The sequence below is a fragment of the Mustela nigripes genome, chromosome 2 (assembly GCF_022355385.1).
Source record: "Mustela nigripes isolate SB6536 chromosome 2, MUSNIG.SB6536, whole genome shotgun sequence".
NCBI lineage: Eukaryota > Metazoa > Chordata > Mammalia > Carnivora > Mustelidae > Mustela > Mustela nigripes.
Window position 1 is genome coordinate 212216372 of NC_081558.1, and position 18054 is coordinate 212234425.

The following is an 18054-nucleotide window of genomic DNA, read 5'->3' on the forward strand; positions in this document are numbered from 1 at the left end:
ATTTTTATTTTTTTTATTAACTATGGGAAAAACCCTGTAAGAGGGAGAAATTTGAGGAAAATTTCTACGATTCCTCCTCAAAGCAAATTTGAAGGAAATCTAAGGCAGTGATTCTTAAACTTTACTGTGCTTCAGAATTCCTAAGGGTGATATTCAACTGGTTGGCCACATCCCCAGAATTTCGAATTCATGGGGTCTGAGGGTGAGCTTGAGAATGTGTATTTATAACTAGTTTCCCTGGTGACACTGCTGCTCCTGCAGGTTCAGGGACACACTCTGGGAACCACTGGCATAAACTGACTTCTGTCAGCTCTGATGCTTCTCTCTGTCCAGAGACTCACCTGTGGTCAGAGAGGAAGCAAGAGTGATGCTGGTTTGGGGTCCAACACTCCTTAGCTGTTGCTGAGAATGGGAGCCACCTAATTCAGCCTCCTTCTCAAGAAGGAGTACCTGCTTTGACAGCACACCATAATAGGCTCCTTGTTTGCCTCCCTATTTGTGTCCTCTCTGTTTAGATACTTCCCTGCTGTCGGCCTGGATGCACCAGGTGGGCTGATGAAAATTCAAGGCGGTGTGTATATATTTAGTATTCACTAGTGAGATTTCAGGATATAGCTGAAAAAGAAATCCATCCCTTCTTTGCTATTACCGAAACTGGATTGTTTTTTTTTTTTTTTTTTTTTTTTTTTTTTGGAGTGGGAATTCTATCTTACTAGCATCATATTTGGCACATAAGAGATGTCCACAAATCTGAAATGTACTCTGGCTGATGTGTCAGGAGTCCCAACTCTGAAAAGAACATGAGGCTATTCACAAATAAGTTTAGAGCACTGGGAGAAGCCTCCAAAGAGCTATTTCAGTCCCTGTATGTTGACGGAGAGTAGAATTGTATGGAAAACATAAAGCAGAGGTAAGTCTTTCCCATGGGTGGGGAAAGCTACAGACCTGTAGCTTAGTCATGTGGTCACTATATTCCAGGCTTGCTCTCACTGACCACACATTTCATGTATGGACCAAAGTGTCATTTGGCAAAATAGAACCTATTTCTTTTATAGAGAAATGGTAGATCCCCAATAATAAAGCCATGGTCACATAAAGTGCTGAGGTCCAGTGTGATATGTTGACTGACCTGAAGGTGGTCACCACTGTCAGGAGAATTGCAAGTACTTTTTGTAGCAGAGATTTCAAAAGACATGCACTCCAATGTCATTTCTTGGCTCCCCCAGCTTCTTTTTGCCTTCCAGTGATGGGGAATTCACAGCTGTGCCAATGGAGAGGGCAGATCCTATTGCCTCTTCCCAGCTCTGACTGCAGAAGATTCTTTTTTATGTGTCACTTTGTAGCTTCCACTACTGGGTCCTACTTGTATTTCTTAGAGCTTACCAGAACCCTTCTAATTCTAATCTCTCCTTTATCTTAAAATATCAGGATACCTGAAAACAACTCTCATGCCTCCCTACACCTAAGTGTTCTCTAGGGGAAGCATTCACAATTTCTTCATCTTCTTCCCATATTACGTGGTTTGGACTTACCTACCATGCTGATTACTCCCTTCTGCACATGACTGAGTTGGGTTATGTCTATTTTAAGTTGAAATGAAATGAAATAGTAGTGAAATATACCTTGAAAACACTCTCTTCATTAATCAGAAGCTCTACTGTAAGACATTATTCATGTTAGGATAGCAAGATATTTAAGGTGTTCAAGAGTTCTTTAATGTGGTATAGCTGCCCCACAGAAGGACTAGCATAGATAAGGGATAGTCATTATTCCAGGTTGGTGACCTTGGGCCCTTCATGAATGGACTTTGGCTCTGTCACCCACCCTGGAGGGTGGGGAATGAGGGCAGCAGGAAGCATCATGGGTTGCTACCATATTTCTTCTGCCTCTTTCTCTCATAGCTTTCTTATATGTCTTCACCTGATACTTATCTTTTCTAGATTGTGTCTCCCTTCCAGGGAGAAGGTGTAGATTTTAGTTTCCAAGGGTACCTGCTCTCCTGGAGGGAAGCAGGAATTCTCAGAGACTACTTACAAATTATATGGTTTATTTTGAGGAAAACGCAAACTATTATTATGTTAATTCACCCTAAACTTAGAGTATGTGTCTAACCTATAGATGTTTATGATATTCAAGACAAAATGCAAATTGCTAGTCAACAGCAAGCTTGAGAGATTGGAAGATGGCATCTAATTCTTGAGCATTCTTAGACACAATGTGGATGTAACTGTTAAGATCAGAAACTTGCTCCCAAGCAAGGGTTGTGAAGTCAACTCTTCTTTGTGTCTACGTTAATGGCTCAGCTACCAGAAGTCAAACAATATAAATTTACATTTCTTTTGTAAGCATCCGATATACACATTCCAAAGTAAAAGACCCCAACTAATTTATTTAAAAAAATATATACACACTGAGGAATGAACAAGAGCTCAACAAAATACTGTTTCCACCTTGGATTTTTTCACCACTGGGACAAATCATTTGTCCTGCCCCACTTTTTCCTGACCCACACTAGCTATATTTCTTTGATGCCAGACACTGGTATTAAAATAGTCAAATCACTTACTTGTGGAGCATAAGGAATAACATGGAGGACATGGGGAGATGGAGAGGAGAAGGGAGTTGGGGGAAACCAGAGGGGTAGACGAGCCATGAGAGACTGTGAGTGCTGAGAAACAAACAGAGGGTTTTGGAGGGGAGGGGATTGGGGGGCTTGGGTGAGCCTGGTGGTGGGTATTAAGGAGGGCACATATTGCATGGAGCACTGGGTGTAGTGCATAAACAATGAACTCTGGAACACTGAAATAAATAAATAAATAAATAAATAAATAAATAAATAAATAAATAAAATAGTCGAATCAGCATATTTAACATTAGATATCAGGACGCCTGGGTGGTTCAGGTCATGATCCAAGGGTCCTGGGATCAAGTCCCGCAATGGGCTCCTTGCTCGGTTCTCCCTCTGCCTGCTGCTCCCCATATGTGCTCTCTCTTTGACAAATAAAAAACAAAACAAAACAAAACAAAAATGGATATCTATCCAAAGACTCTAGTATGCTTACCCCACCAGTGTACTTCCCTCCTGGGCACAGAGCTAAACTACAATTTTCAGCTACTGTTGCAGTTAGATATGGCCACAGAAAATGGCAGAAGTGATATATGTTACTTCCAGGCCTGGATCATGAAGAATCTCCTGTATGTGGTTCCTCTATGGTACCAGCCAATTAGATTTACCAGAATGAAAATAACCTTCTATTTTGCTAAACTGTTGATATTTAGGGATTTTCTATTACAACATCTATCTAATTAATCTGTATTAATTGTGGGTCTCACTGAGGACCACATTTAATGCCACTTTGTAGCAAATGAATAACAGCATCTATTATTTATAAAGTGCATACTTTGTGCTGGACATGATGCTAGGAACCTTACATTATCACATTAATCCTCATAACATTTCTGACTAGACACCCTTATTTTCATTTTATAGATAGGCAAACCAAGAGATTAAAGTGAAGCAAGGTCATGTAATGAGTGTAGTGGATTATATAATTGTCCCCAATTATTGACTTCCCTCTTCATAAGAAGATTATATGTCTGCACCTGCTGTTATATGTAGGTGCCTCAGTGGGAGACATATGCATCTCCATCTCATTGTCCCATCAGCATTGGTATGACGCGTGACCTGCTTTTGGTCCAAGGACTGTGAGTGGATAACCTAAGCCATCCCTGAGCAGGACTTCTTAAGAGTCCTTGCTTAATCTGTCATTCTCTTCCCACTCTGAGGCTAGCATGGAATGCCCCAAATCAGACTGATCTCTCAGCTTGGAAATCAGAATTAGAAAGATACAGTAGTGCAGGGCCATAGCTGACCAGCAAAGGTATGCAGCTTGAGGGAGAAATAAACCTTTGTTTCGTAAGCCACTGGGATGTTGAGATTGCTGTTACTGCACCAAAGCTAGTAAAAGCTGACTAATACTTAGAGCTTGATGCAAATGCAGTTAGTTAGATGCCAGAGCCTGTGTTCTTCACCACTGAATAACACCTCCCAAGCACAATGTCACATTCACATACATTCCTGTTGGATGATATGAGGAAAATTAAAGCATCAAAAAAAAAAAAATCAACTCTCATCCTGGGTAAGGAGAAAGTGGATGCCTATAAGTTTAAAGAGGAAACTGCAACAGCATCAGGATTCAAACTTTATTTATAGATTTGTCTCTCACTTTGCAAGTAATATGTTTAGATTTAGTGCCACAAAACAATTGTTGGCAAGGATGTGGATCTTTTTATCCATAGATCCACTTACTGGTGAATTTTGTAAAGTGTTCACACTAGAAGCCACGTCTCTGTGACCAGGAATCTGACTGGTGGTGAATATCAGTCAAAAACTGTTCTCTGAAGGAACAACCAGTACTGTATGGTCTCTGGTTTTAAGCACATAGACTGAAGATGCTTGGGGGCTTAATCGGACCTGGATAAATCTGTAGAGACATGACTTAAAGAGCTATTTGTTAAAAATGTGGGTTAACATCATACATTATAATTAGAAAAGTTGATTGATGCCTTAATGCATCCAGACAAGATAAAGATTTGAATGGTCATTTGAACATGATACAAAATCACTCTCTCAAGATTTGTTTGAATAACTAGTCAGTTCATTAATAAATAAACAAATATCTACAATTGATTAGGAGGTATGGCTAGATCAAGGCTACAGACGGTTTAGGGAATACTGAATATTCTTTATTCTTTTTAAGATGACATTGTCCTAAGAGCACAGGAACCAAGATGGCAGCATGTGAAGATTGTGAACACACTTCTTCCCACAGACATACCAAATCTACAGCTACATATGGATCATTTTCTTTTGAAAAAAGATTTCAAAACTAGGTGAACTGCTTTCCACAAGGAATAAAAGGACCATATTAAGATGGATAAGAGAGGCAGAGACACAGTCTTGAAGAAGCCCCCCCCCCTCAGTGCAGCAACACACAGTGGATAAGGATCTTACCAGAGAGGTATTTCTTTTTGAGTGAGAGGTTGGTGCCCCACATTGGGTAACCTAACCTCTGGGAGCTGTACCAGAAAGACAGCCCTTAGAATGTCTGGCTTGGAGAACAATCAGGCTGATGTCCGGAAGTCCCAAAATGCTATAAGGAAACTGAGATTCCCCTCTTGAAGGGCTGGGGTATGGTCTCAATCACTCCAGACCAAACAGAAAGCAGCAGTTTGAAAAGTACCAAGATTATATGTGAGGGAGATTCATTTGCTGGTCTGGAGACATCTGCTAGAGGGGCAGGGCACAGTTGAGATGTTCCCAGGAAATGAAGGTGCTGGGGGACACCATTGTTGCACACTCCCCCTAGCCTGCTGGTACAGGCAAGTGAAATCAGACAAGACACCCTCCCACTAACTTGCTTGGAAGGTCAGAGTTGCTTGCTATGACTAGAGAGTGCAGGCAGTTGCAACACTCCCCTGCTCCCTGGCTGGGGCTGGCAGTGCTGGTGGTCACAGCATTCTCCTACTCCTAGCCTAAAGCTGATACGGGCACTCAGAGAAGGCACATTCTTTTTTTTTTTTTTTTTTTTTTAAAGATTTTATTTATTTATTTGAATAGATAGAGATCACAAGTAGGCAAAGAGGCAGGCAGAGAAAGAGGAGGAAGCAGGCTCCCCACTGAGCAGAGAGCCCGATGTGGGGCTCGATCCCAGGACCCTGAGATCATGACCCAAGCCAAAGGCAGAGGCTTTATCCCACTGAGCCACCCAGGCACCCCGAGAAGGCACATTCTTGCTGCACTGCTGAAGCTCACAGGCTTGTGCAGACAAGACGTTTTCCCACTACCTTTCTGAAACCACTGAGTTTGCTTGACACTACAATCTCCAGTGCCTTGCTAAGATTAGAAGGCACATTCAACCCACACAGGGCACACTCCTTGATCACCTGACTCTGGTGGCCACAAGAATTGGCATTACAGAGCTCTATAGGACTGTTACAAGTAGAAAGATAGCTCTTTGGTGGGCCACTACCCTAGGGTACTGAACAGACAGCAGAGAAACACTTCAGTCCTACTGTGAAAAGGGCCTATTTACTGAAACCTGGAGCTTCAGTATGAGGGACAGGCCTCATGTTTCCTACACATCCAAGGGGCTAAAAAAGCATACCCAGGGAACAAAAGCAGAGAGACACCACCATCATGAACTCCCTTAGCTTACCCACAGCTCAAAGAGATTTCCTGGAAAGCTTATACACTTGTCTAAAGGCCCAATTTTTGCAACTGTTGCTCAGTGGAGACTTCCAGATCTCCTGATCTGGAGGCCAACAGGGATTATGCTTGTATTCCCATAAACTGTATATATTTACATATTGTAAAAAGGACTGCCTGGGATCTGGCTTTCAATTATCTTCAAACTAGATGTTAAACAATTCTTCCCCTTAGAACACTGACAAATCTCAGTGCATCCTCAAGAATAGGGGCATATTAATAATAACTCAGGCAACTTAGACCATCACAAAGTTTCAAGGAACAGCCAAGACCTAGAACAAGGTTGAACAAGAAGCTTTATAATCTCCATATGGCCACTCCTTCAGGCCTGTGAGAGTTAGTTATTTGGCTTAATACATAGAAACAAACAGTCAAACAAAATGAGGAAACAGAAATATCAAATTTATTTAGATTTGAAGGAGAGAGAGTTTATTAGATAAGCAAAAGCTAACGGAGTTTATCACTACTAAACCAGCCTTATAAAAATATTAAAGGGAATTCTTTAAGCTGAAAAAAAAACGTGGCACTAATAAATAATAAAAAAAACCCCACAAAGTAAAAACCTCACTGGAAAAGGTAGATATACAGTGAAGGTAGTGGATTAATCACTCATAAAGGACTAAAAAAGTTAAAAGAAAAAAGTAGTGAAATTAACTAAAACTACAATATAGTTTAAGGGATACAGAAATTTAAAAAGATATAAAAAGTGACATCAAAACATAAAACATAGAAGGAGAGTCAAAATATAGAGTTTTGAGATGTGTTCAAATTTAAATTGCTATCAACTTAAAATACTATTTTATACATACATGACATATGTGAACTTCACGGTAATCACAAACCAAAAACTTACAGTAAATACACAAAAGAAAATGAGAAATGAATCCAAGCACAATGATCAAGAAAGTCATCAAACCGCAAGGGAAGAGAAAAAAAAGGAACAGAGAAGAACTACAAACAACCAGAAAACAATGGACAAAACTGAAATAAGTACATATCTATCAATAATTACTTTAAATATGAATGGACTAAATTCTCTAATCAAAAGACATAAAGTGGTTGAAGGGATTAAAAAAGATATCTATATGTTACCTATAAGAAATACACTTCAGAAGTAAGGATGCACATTGACTAAAAGCAAAGAGATGAAAAAAGATACTTCATGGAAATGGAAATGAAAAGAAAGATGGTATAGGTGTACTTATATCAGACAAAGATATAAAAGACAAAGAGAGGCACTATGACATATCTATCTATCTATCTATAGATAGAGATATATAACTATATATATATAACTATCTCTCTCTCTCTCTCTCTCTCTATATATATATATATATATATATATATATATCTTAAGTTGGAGATATCTTTATTGATAAATAGATAGCTATCTATCAATAAAGATATCTCCAACTTAAGAGTATAAAAGCATATTAAAAAAAAGATGAATAGACCTAAAGGTAGAAATTGACAGTAATACAACAATAGTAAGCAATTTTAGCATTCCATTGACATCAATGAACTTATAACTCATCCAGACAGAAAATAATTTGGAAAATATTGGTCTTAAATGGTACATTAGACCAAATGGACTTAATAGATATATACAGAGCAATTCCATCCAAAAACTACAGAATAGACTTTCTTCTCAAGTTCTCATGGAATATTTTCCAGGATAGATCACATGTTAGGTTACAAAAATAAATCTAAATAAATACAAGAAGACTGAAATAATATCAATCATTTTTTCCAACCACAATGGTATGAAACTAAAAATCAATTACAATAAGAAAGCTGAAAAACCTATAAAGACACTGAAATTAAACAATATATTTTGAAGAACTACTGGGTCATAGAAGATGTCAAAGGAGAAATGCAAAAATACTTGGAAACAAATGGAAATAGAAATATGCCGTATTAAAACCTATGGGATGCAGCAAAAGCAGTTCTAAGAGGTAAGTTCATAGCAATATAGGCCTATCTCAAGAAGCAAGAAAAATCTCAAGCAATTTAAATTTACTTCTACAGGAACTAATAAAAGAAGAACAAAGACTAAAGTTTGTAGAAGGAAGAAAATAATAAGGATCAGAGTGGAAATAAATGGAATAGAGACTAAAAGACAATTTTAAAAAATCAGTGAAATTAAGAGCTGGTTCTTTAACAAAGAGAAACAAATTGACAAGCCTCTAGCTAGATTCACCAAGAGAAAAAGAGAGAGGGCTCAAATTAATAATGTCAGAAATATAAGAGAAGTTATACCCAATAGCACAGAAATGCTAAGGATCATAAGAGACTATGATGGAAAATTATACACCAATAAATTGAAAAACTTGGAAGAAATGGATACATTTCTAGAAATTTACAATCTTCCAATATTGAATAGGAAGAAATAGAAAATATGAAGAGGCTGATTACCAGTAAGGAGATTAAATCAATAATTAAAAACCTCCTAACAAACACAAGCACAGTTTCACTAGTGAATTCTACCAAACATTCAAACAAGATTTAATACCTATCCTCAAACTCTTCCCAAAAATTGAAGAGGAGAGAAAGCTTCCAAACTCATTTTGCAAGATCAGTGTTACCCTGATACCTAAACCAGAGAAGAGCACTACAAAAAAAGAAAATTATAGGCCAATATCCCTGATGAATATATATGAAAAATCCTCAAAAAGATGAGCAAACTAAAGTCAACAATACATTAAAAGGATCATACACCAAGATCAATGGGATTTATTCCAGGGATGCAAGGATGGTTCAACTGCAAATTAATCAGTGTGATAGACCACATTAACAAAATGAAGGATAAAATCAGATGGTCATCTCAAAAAATGCAGAAAAAACATTTGGTGAAATTCAACAACTGCCTATGATAAAAACTCTCAACAAAGTTAGTATAGAGGAAATGTTCTTCAACTTAGTAAAATCCCTGGAAATAAACTTAACTAATAAGGTGAAAGACCTGTATACTGAAAGCTATAAGACACTGATGAAAGACATGAGCCTGCACTTCTCCAATGAAGACATACAAATGGCTAACAGACCTATGAAAAAATATTCATTATCATTAGCCATCAGAGAAATTAAAATCAAAACCATATTGAGATAACACCTTACACTAGTTAGAATAGCAAAGATTAACAAGACAGGAAACAAGAAATGTTGGAGAGGATGTGGAGAAAGGGGAACCCTCTTAAACTGTTGGTGGGAATGCAAGTTGGTGCAGCCACTCCGGAAAACAGTGTGGAGAGTCCTCCAAAAATTAAAAATAGAGCTATCCTCTGACCTGGCAATTGCAGTTCTGGGTATCTACCTCAAAGATACAAATATAGTGTAAATAAAGGCCATAAGTACCCCAATATTCATAGCAGGAATGTCCACAATAGCCAAACTGTGGAAAGATCCAAGACGAATGGATAAAGAAGATGTGGTCCATATATACAATGAAATATCACTCAGCCATCAAAAAGGATGAATACCCAACTTTGGCATCAACATGGATGGGACTGGAGGATGAAATAAGTCAAGCAGAGAAAGTCAATTATCATAAGATTTCCTTTTTCTGGAACATAAGGAACAACATGGAGGACATAAGGAGAAAGAAAGGAAAAGTGAAAGAGGGGAATTCAGAAGGTGAGACATACCATAAGACACTATGGACTCAAAGAAACAAACAGAGGGTTTTAGAGGGGTGTGGGATGGAGAGATAGGTGAGTCTGATGGTGGATATTTAGGAGGGCATGTATTGCATGGAGCACTGTGTGTTATAGGTAAACAATGAATCTTGGAACACTACATCAAAAACTAAAGATGCATTGTATTGTGAGTAACATAACACAACAAAAATTAAAAAAATTTAAAAAATGACCTAAAAAGAAAGCACTAACTCAAAGGGATATATGTATATCAATGATTATAGCAGCATTATCCGCAATAGCCAAATTACGGAAACAGATTAAATGTCCATCAATTGATGAGTGGATAAAGAAGATGTGCTTTCTATATACAATGGAATATTACTCAGCCATAAAAAATGAAATATTGCCATTTGCAACAGCATGGATGGAGCTAGACAGTATTATGCTAAGTAAAATAAGCCAGAGAAAGATAAATACCATATGATTTCACTCAAATGTGGATTTAAGAAACAAAACAAATGAGCAAAGGGAAGAAAAAAGAGAGAGGCAAACGAAGAAACAGACTCTCGATTATATAAAGCAAACTAATAGTTACCAGAGGGGAAGTGGGTGGGGGGATGGATGAAATTAGGGGATGGGGATTAACAAGGGCCTTTGGTATACTGAGCACTGAGTGTTGTATGGACTTATTGAATCACTATATTGTACACCCGAAACTAATATTACACTGTATGTTAACTAACTGGAATTTAAATAAAAATTTAAAAATAAATAAAAGAATAAATAAAAAAGACATAAATAAATAAATGAATAAATAAATAGATATTCCATGCCTATAAGTTGGAGGAATTAATATGTTAAGATGTTCAATAACCAGAGCAATCTACAAATTCAATGCAATCCCTATCAAAAGTCTAATGACATTTTTTATAGAACTAAAACAAATAATTCTAGACTATGTTGGGAAAGAAGAACAAAGCTAGAGGTGTCATCCTCCATGATTCCAAACTGTTCTACAAATTGATATTAATCAAAACTGTGTGGTATTGGCATAAAAACAGACATATAGATCAAAAGAACAGAACAGAGAGCCCAGAAATAAGCCCTCACATCAGTGGTCAATTTGTAAGAAAAGAGGCAAGAATATAGAATGGAGAATGGACAGTCTCTTCAATGAAGTGTTGGGAAAATTGAAGAGCTACAGCTACATGCAAAAGAATGAAACTGGACCACTATCTTACAACATATATAAAAATCAACTCAAATTGGATTAAAAACTTGAATTTAAGACACGAAACCATAAGACTTCTAGAAAACATTGACAGTAAGCTTCTTGACATTGGTCTTAGCAATGTTTTTTAGATCTGTCTCCAAAAGCAAGGGAAACAAAACCAAAAATAAGCAATGAGACTGTATCAAACTAAAAAGCTTATGCACAGTGAAGGAAACCTTCAACAAAATGAAAAGGCAACCTACTGAATGGGAGAAGATATTTGCAAGTCACCTATTCAATAAGAGGTTAATATCCAAAATGTATTTAAAAAGTTATATAACTCAATAACGAAAATCATCTGGTTAAAAAATGAGCAGAAAATCTGAATAGACTTTTTTCCAAAGAAGACATACAGATGGCCAACATGCACAAGAAGAGGTGGTCAGCATCACTAATCATCAGGAAAATGCAAATAAAGACCACATGCCAAATCAAAATGTCTAATATGATTAAGACAAGAAATAATTAGTGTTGGTGAGAATGTGGAGAAAAGGGAACTCTTGAGCTCTGTTGTGGGAACAAAAATTGGCACAACCACTGTGGAAAACAGTACAGAGCTTTCTCAAAAAATAAAAAATAGAACCACTATAAGACCCAGCAATTCTACTACTGGATACCTATTTGAAAAATCCAAAACTTTAATTTTAAAAGACATATGTACCCTTTTGTTCTCTGCAACATTATTTCCAAAAGCCAAGATAGGGAAACAACCTAAGTGTCTACTGATAAATGAATGAATAAAGAAAATGTGGTGTATATTTACAATGGAATATTACCTAGCCACAAAAAAGAATGAAATCTTATCATTTGCAACAACATGGATGGGTCATCAGTGTATTTTGCAAGCAAAATATGTCAGACACAGAAAAACAAATACTGCATGCAGAATCTACAAAACAAAACCAACAAAACCTTGTCACACAGATACAGACAATAGATTGGTGGTTGCAGGGGGTGGGGATGGTTTGTAGGAATGAACTGGCTGAACAGGATTAAGAAATAAAACTTCCACTTATAAAATAAGTAAGTCGTGGTTGTATAATATACAGCATGGGGAATATAATCATAATATTGTATTAATTTTGTAGGTTCATAGTTGGTAAGTGAACTTACTGTGATGATCAGTTCACAGTGTATACAAATGTCAAGTAACTATGTTGTATGCCTGAAGCTAATACAATATTATACATCAATTACCCCTCAGAAAACAGAAGATGACATTGTCCTTCTTTATTTGAGAGAAATAACTTTGTGTTATTAATTAGTGCTAATAAAATGATATCAAGTATGTATATATTCTAGTACTTTATCAGAGTATCATTAGAGCACTAACTATACTTATGATGATCTTTTCTTTGTTTAAGGATGTTAATTATTTCTAGAGCTAATTATTTAATATACATTATAAAATGTATTATCCCATATGGTTGTATTTTATTTTTTTATCTCCCTGAACACTCAAACTACAACTAAAAAGAAAACTTTAATTTGACAAGTATCTTGATGATTTTTCAACTTAACTACCAATTTCCCTTTAATTGATATTAAATTTAATAATTCTGAAAAAATCCAGAGTGAATCAATTCTCCTTTGATATTTAAAATGACATTTGAAATAAAGGAAAGAAACAATAAATGCCATCTCAATGAGCTATAAATCCAAAGTTGTTTACATTTAAACATCTCAGTTCCACGAGCCTTGAAGTCCTATTACAATGAGTTAAAAAACAAACAAAAAAACCCTTGGTTTCAGAAGTGTCATTACTTTCATGCTGGTAAAAATATAGTAGCCTTAAATGCTAGCCTTTCCCCCTAGCTTCCTTCCCCTTGTTCTGATGCTCTCTGGTCTCTTTCCCTTATTAATCTACATATTCTTACATATCATTTGTAAGAGTTATTGAAAAAGGGCTTCACCTTGCCTACTTGCCCATATTGATAAGGAGGCTTTATCTTAATTCCATGAAGATTCACAAAACCAAGATTCAACCTTTGAAAAAAGCAGCACTTTCTACCTATGAAAATCAGTGAATGGGGTTAAGCTTCAATAAGAGCATATTATTTATTTTTAATTGCCAATAAATTTGTTTCTATTGCTTATTAAACAGCTCTTCTGATGTTTTATTTTCTTTTATCCTTTAAAGCAGATATAGTTTGTAAGATGGGGGGAAATTTGAGAGTGAATTAAAACATTTCTTTATACTCAAAGGAAATAGCCTATAATAAGTCCTATGTATTAAATAAAGACCTGGGTCATAAAAGTTAATATACCTTATTTACCAATGCTTAGGAAATACCAGGGTTAGGTGTCAAAATTATTTTTAAAATATTATAAAAAGGTTCCCAGTGCACAGGGATTAATTTTAAGTCTCCTTAACAAATCTTACTTGAAATGGGTAGACTAATTATTTTGGAGTATGCCATTGACTGCCATTAGGGCATAATGATGCTTTGCTTAGCAATTAGCCCCCCAAGAAGAAGAAGAAAGCAAGTCCTAGTTTGAAAAATTAGCACCGAATATATGAACATAGAATCTACCAGAACACAGAATCTACCAGTATAAATGATCTATACCTAGATCATTTATATTCCCATCTTTTTTTTTTAATTCATGAGAGAAATTGAGCTTTAGAACTCACAAATACATGATAAATGATCTTTTTAATGGAATGACCTATATTCTTATATGGCTTTATCTTCATAACTAATCTCTACTTCTCTTCTGCTGATAATATGAGATGGAGAAAAGCCAAGGTATAGTTGCTTCAAGTCCTAACAGTACTCCATGCACCATTTCTCTCTACTTTAGATAGCAACTCTTTTAATAAATTACATCACGGATAAACTTATCAATATCCATCAGGAACTGAAATGGAAGAAATAGTGTAACATCTCGTCTTTTAACCAGGTTTGGAATAGATTGCTTCTGCCTTCAATAGAGATCATGAAAAACAAACGACAAAAAACAAAAACTGGAAGGTATAAGCACACTGCTTTAACCAAGTCCTGAGTGCTCTGTGCATATCACCTTTAGAAAGCAATGGCACAGCCAGTTGCAAAAGCCAGCAAAGAAAACCAGGATTGCTCTCATTTGGAGAGAACAAAGCAGAACCAGCTCAAGACTAAACACACACAAATACACACACACACACACATAAGTGCATCCTCAAAAGAGAAAAGCAACCCAGTGTATTGTAAAGGTACTCAGTATCTCCAACCAGTTGTCAAACTTTGACTGGGCTCTGAAATTCAAACCATACCTTGTAAAACCTGGATGCTATTCACAAAAACAGTCTATTAGAAATGTGACTGCACCTTCCTCCATTATTTTTCCTCATCTGTATTGGAGGGGTCTGAGGATTTAAGACCAAAGATGAGGACAGCAGGACAGAGACCAGCTTTGCCCCAGGTGAAGGCAGAATGGCGAGAGAGACTTACCTGTTTTCTCTCAATGAATGCTGAAACAGAACTTGAGTTATAATAAATCCTCCCCTCTTGCACAGTTTCTTCCTTGTTTCTATTAAGAGAAGTGACTCGGTCTCCTCTCCCAGTTTCCTACGCCCTACAACCTTGGAAATGTAGCTGCCCTACTCACATGCTGCCTTAAAGATACAGTTACTGCTTCTCACCTACTAACATACTCTCTTCCCTTCCCTGGAGCTCATCAGTTCTTTTAGAAAGTCTGTCAGGTCTGGACTAAGAGTATTTTATTTCTCTGCCCTCCAGGATCTCAGGACCCCTCAAAAGGATTTGGTTAACTGCTGTCTCACTGACAGGATGCTCCCACAGTCTTTCTGTCATCTAAGCCCGACAAAAAGTACAGAGGACAGTGAGAGGGTAAGAAATGAATGGATGCTTTTGAAACCAAAGGGACTTGGCTGAAACTAGACAACTCTCATTAGAGACTGGTCTGGTGTGTGTGTGTGTGTGTGTGTGTGTGTGTGTGTGTGTGTACGCGTGTGCGTGGGTGCACCGCACCCCTTTGCTTCCCTGAGGACAGGATCATTCTCCATTCTCAGTTCAACTTGGATCTTTTGCTGCTTCAGTGTTCTTCGTTTTGAATAGTTACTCTGATGCACCGCCATGCGTGAAATGGATGATTTGCAAGCTTCTCTGTCCCACGCAATTCCGTGGATAATCAGATATCCAGATTCTGCACGGGCAAGAGAACCGTTCATTTACAGAAAGTGATCGCTTCAGTCACCAAAGGAACTAATAACATTCGCAGGGGTAATCAACGGGAAGGTGGGAAACCTAGCGCTTGTGCTCTGGCCTTGGTGCTGAATCCGAAACCTGCTGCCTGAACCATCTCCGTGGCCTCTGGACAACTTTGGGAGGTTTAAGGGTGCGGGGCAGTTCTCGAAGCCCCCTTGAGGGTCGCGAGCAGGAACTTGGGCACTACTGATACCCTGGGACCCTCCACAGAATACCTGACTGGCTTATTTCTTCGCCTGAGGCTGCGAAAGTTTTGTCCAATGTTTTTTGTTGTAATTGGAGCTGCCTTCTTCCCTCCCACCTGGGTCGCCATGGAGACTCAGCTCTTTCTTTCTCCAGGCAAAATGGGCGAAGCTTAGTTATCTATGCCCTGACTACAGCAAGCCCCTTTTTCTTTCTAATCAGCTCCTGGGTATCCCACTCCTCTGTTTTTCAGCAAAAGAAAAGTAGGCAGGGTGAGGAGCTAGTAGGGATGTGATATTACAACCTATATGGTGGAGGCTCCCCCGAACCATCAGACTTTGGATAAAAGCAAGCAGGAGACCCTCTAAACATATAATGAATTTCCAACTCCTAAACACAGGAGTTTCCCCCCCCCCCTTCTCTCTCTCTTCCTTTTTTGGGAGTGGAGGCGGGATTCTTTGGAAAATTCTGGTATTTTGTTTCTCCATCAACCTCACCCCATATCTGTGGCTGTTCCTATTACCATGTTTCCTCCTTAAGCATCTCTCCATATTGAGGTTGGTACAAAAGATATACCTGTGGATTGACCCAAGGTTTTATTGGGGTTGGGAAATACTAATGTTATTTCTGTTAAAAAAACTAATTCAGGCTTAATGTCTTCATGCACATGAATATATACCCAGGAGAAAGCAAGTCAGCGGATTAGTCTAACCCTCTAAATGCCATAAACATCTCATTTTATCTGAAGGTTTCTTTCCCCTTCCAGTTACAAAACAATTCAGTTTACTTCTAGGGAGAGCTTCCTAGTCACTGTTTGTAGCCATCATATCACATCCTTGGTTTTACTGATAGACAACAGTTAGAAGTTATTGTTTCCCATTTTCTGCCGGTTTCTTCCCACCCCTCACTTTTCCTTTTCCTCCTTCTCATGTTCTCTGTCTCCGTCTCCGTCTCTCTCCTCTATGCAAAGAACAAGGATACAGCTTTTCATAAAGACAATGGGCTTTTCCTAACTGTAAATGACTACACCGCAAGCCGCCCCTACCAGTTAATCAGTGCATTTCTTCTTTGCCAACGTATGTTGAAATGATGCCTGCAATGACTGCCTGGGTTTCTCTGAGCCCGGGGCATGCAGACCCCCTCCTCTCCCCGCCCCCCTTGCGAGTTTTCAGTTGCTAATGAAAACCCTATGAAACAGATTTCCCTTCCGTTATGTAACCGGCTTCTCTCTCGCCTTTCCCTTGACTTGGGCATCATGTTTCTCATCAGCGTGAAGCATGCAGCCACGGAGACGGGGAGGGGGAGGTGGAGACCCGAGGGCACGGAACGTTTTGCCCAGATTGTGCCAGCTTCTTGCCTTCGAGCAACTCAGCGCACCGCTTACCTTGCTGCGGACAGGGTGGTTTCACTCAATCATGATCTCCTCTTGGAACGGAGCAAGATTTGATAATTGAGTACACGATGGATGGTGAGGGGAGAAAATAAAAAAAGAAAAGGAAAGACAAGCTGGAATCAGATGGTCAAATTTCACATCAGCCCCGGGAGGCTGTTAGGAGTCTCCATTCTCCTGGCGGTGCACCCAGCTCTGGGTCTGGCTTCCCGGTTCCCGCGGATCCCCACCCCTCCACCCGCCCAACCTCTCCGGCCAGGTGCGGCCGTCTGCGAACTGGCTCCCTCTGGCCACGAACCGAGAGGAGGGCTGGGCGCGGGGTCACAGGAGGGGCGGAGGGGTGTGCGTCGGACAGGGACGCGGGCGGCAGACCGGTGGAGGGAAGGGTTTGAAAAAAGCAAGAGTGGCGGAAAAAAAAAAAAAAAATCCCGGCTGGGAGAAAAGTGATGGGCCACGCAGAGAGACGTCATGAAAGCCGCAGATTCAATGAATGCTCCTCAATTCCAGCGGACGGGCTGAGCCCCGCTGGCCGCGCACGAACCCGCGCGGCTCCGCGGATAAAAGCGAGCGCAGCGCCGCGTGCTGGAGGAAAGCGGCCGCACAGTGTGTTCGGGAGAGGCGGGGGGCAGGGACACGGAGGGGAGGAGCGCGAGGTCAGGAGACGCCCACCCACCGCGCATACCCCTCCCCGGGTTGGGGCGGAGGTCGGGGATACTTCACGGGCCCCTTCCCAAACCCGAGCCGGAGAGGAGGCGACCGAACCAAACCCCACCCCTCCAAAATGAAGCTGGAGATGTCGGGGCACTCCACGCTCGGGGACTTTGGGGTTAGCCTCCGTTCCCACCTTTCCTCCTCTGCCACTAAGTAAGTTATTCCCGGAGAAGAGCCTGGACAGCAGTCAAGAGCCGAAGCTCCGGGATCACTTTGTGTCTGCTGCTCGGAGGGGCTCCATCTTTCAGGTTTCGTGAAAACACCAGAAAAAGGGTCTTGCCTCTGTCTCCCTTGGGCTGAAATTACCGAGTCAGCCTGGACTCAGGAGCTGGAGCGCGCAGTGTGCGCGTGCCCAGGAGGGGGCGCCGCGAGCCCCTGGG

The 18054-nt window shown here is 39.4% G+C and overlaps 1 protein-coding gene across 2 annotated transcripts in view; it reads right to left on the reverse strand.

Moving 5' to 3' along the window:
• The window catches only part of KCNJ6 (potassium inwardly rectifying channel subfamily J member 6), a 263926-nt gene extending 246421 nt beyond the window's left edge, over positions 1-17505 (reverse strand). The window contains exon 1 of one of the 2 annotated variants that reach the window (XM_059392349.1): positions 16958-17505. The gene's annotated coding sequence lies outside the window, so the exon portion shown is untranslated. Of the gene's footprint in view, positions 1-14613; positions 14779-16957 lie in introns of those variants that run through there. The other variant, XM_059392350.1, reaches the window with a different exon arrangement.
• Positions 17506-18054: the final 549 nt, after the last annotated feature.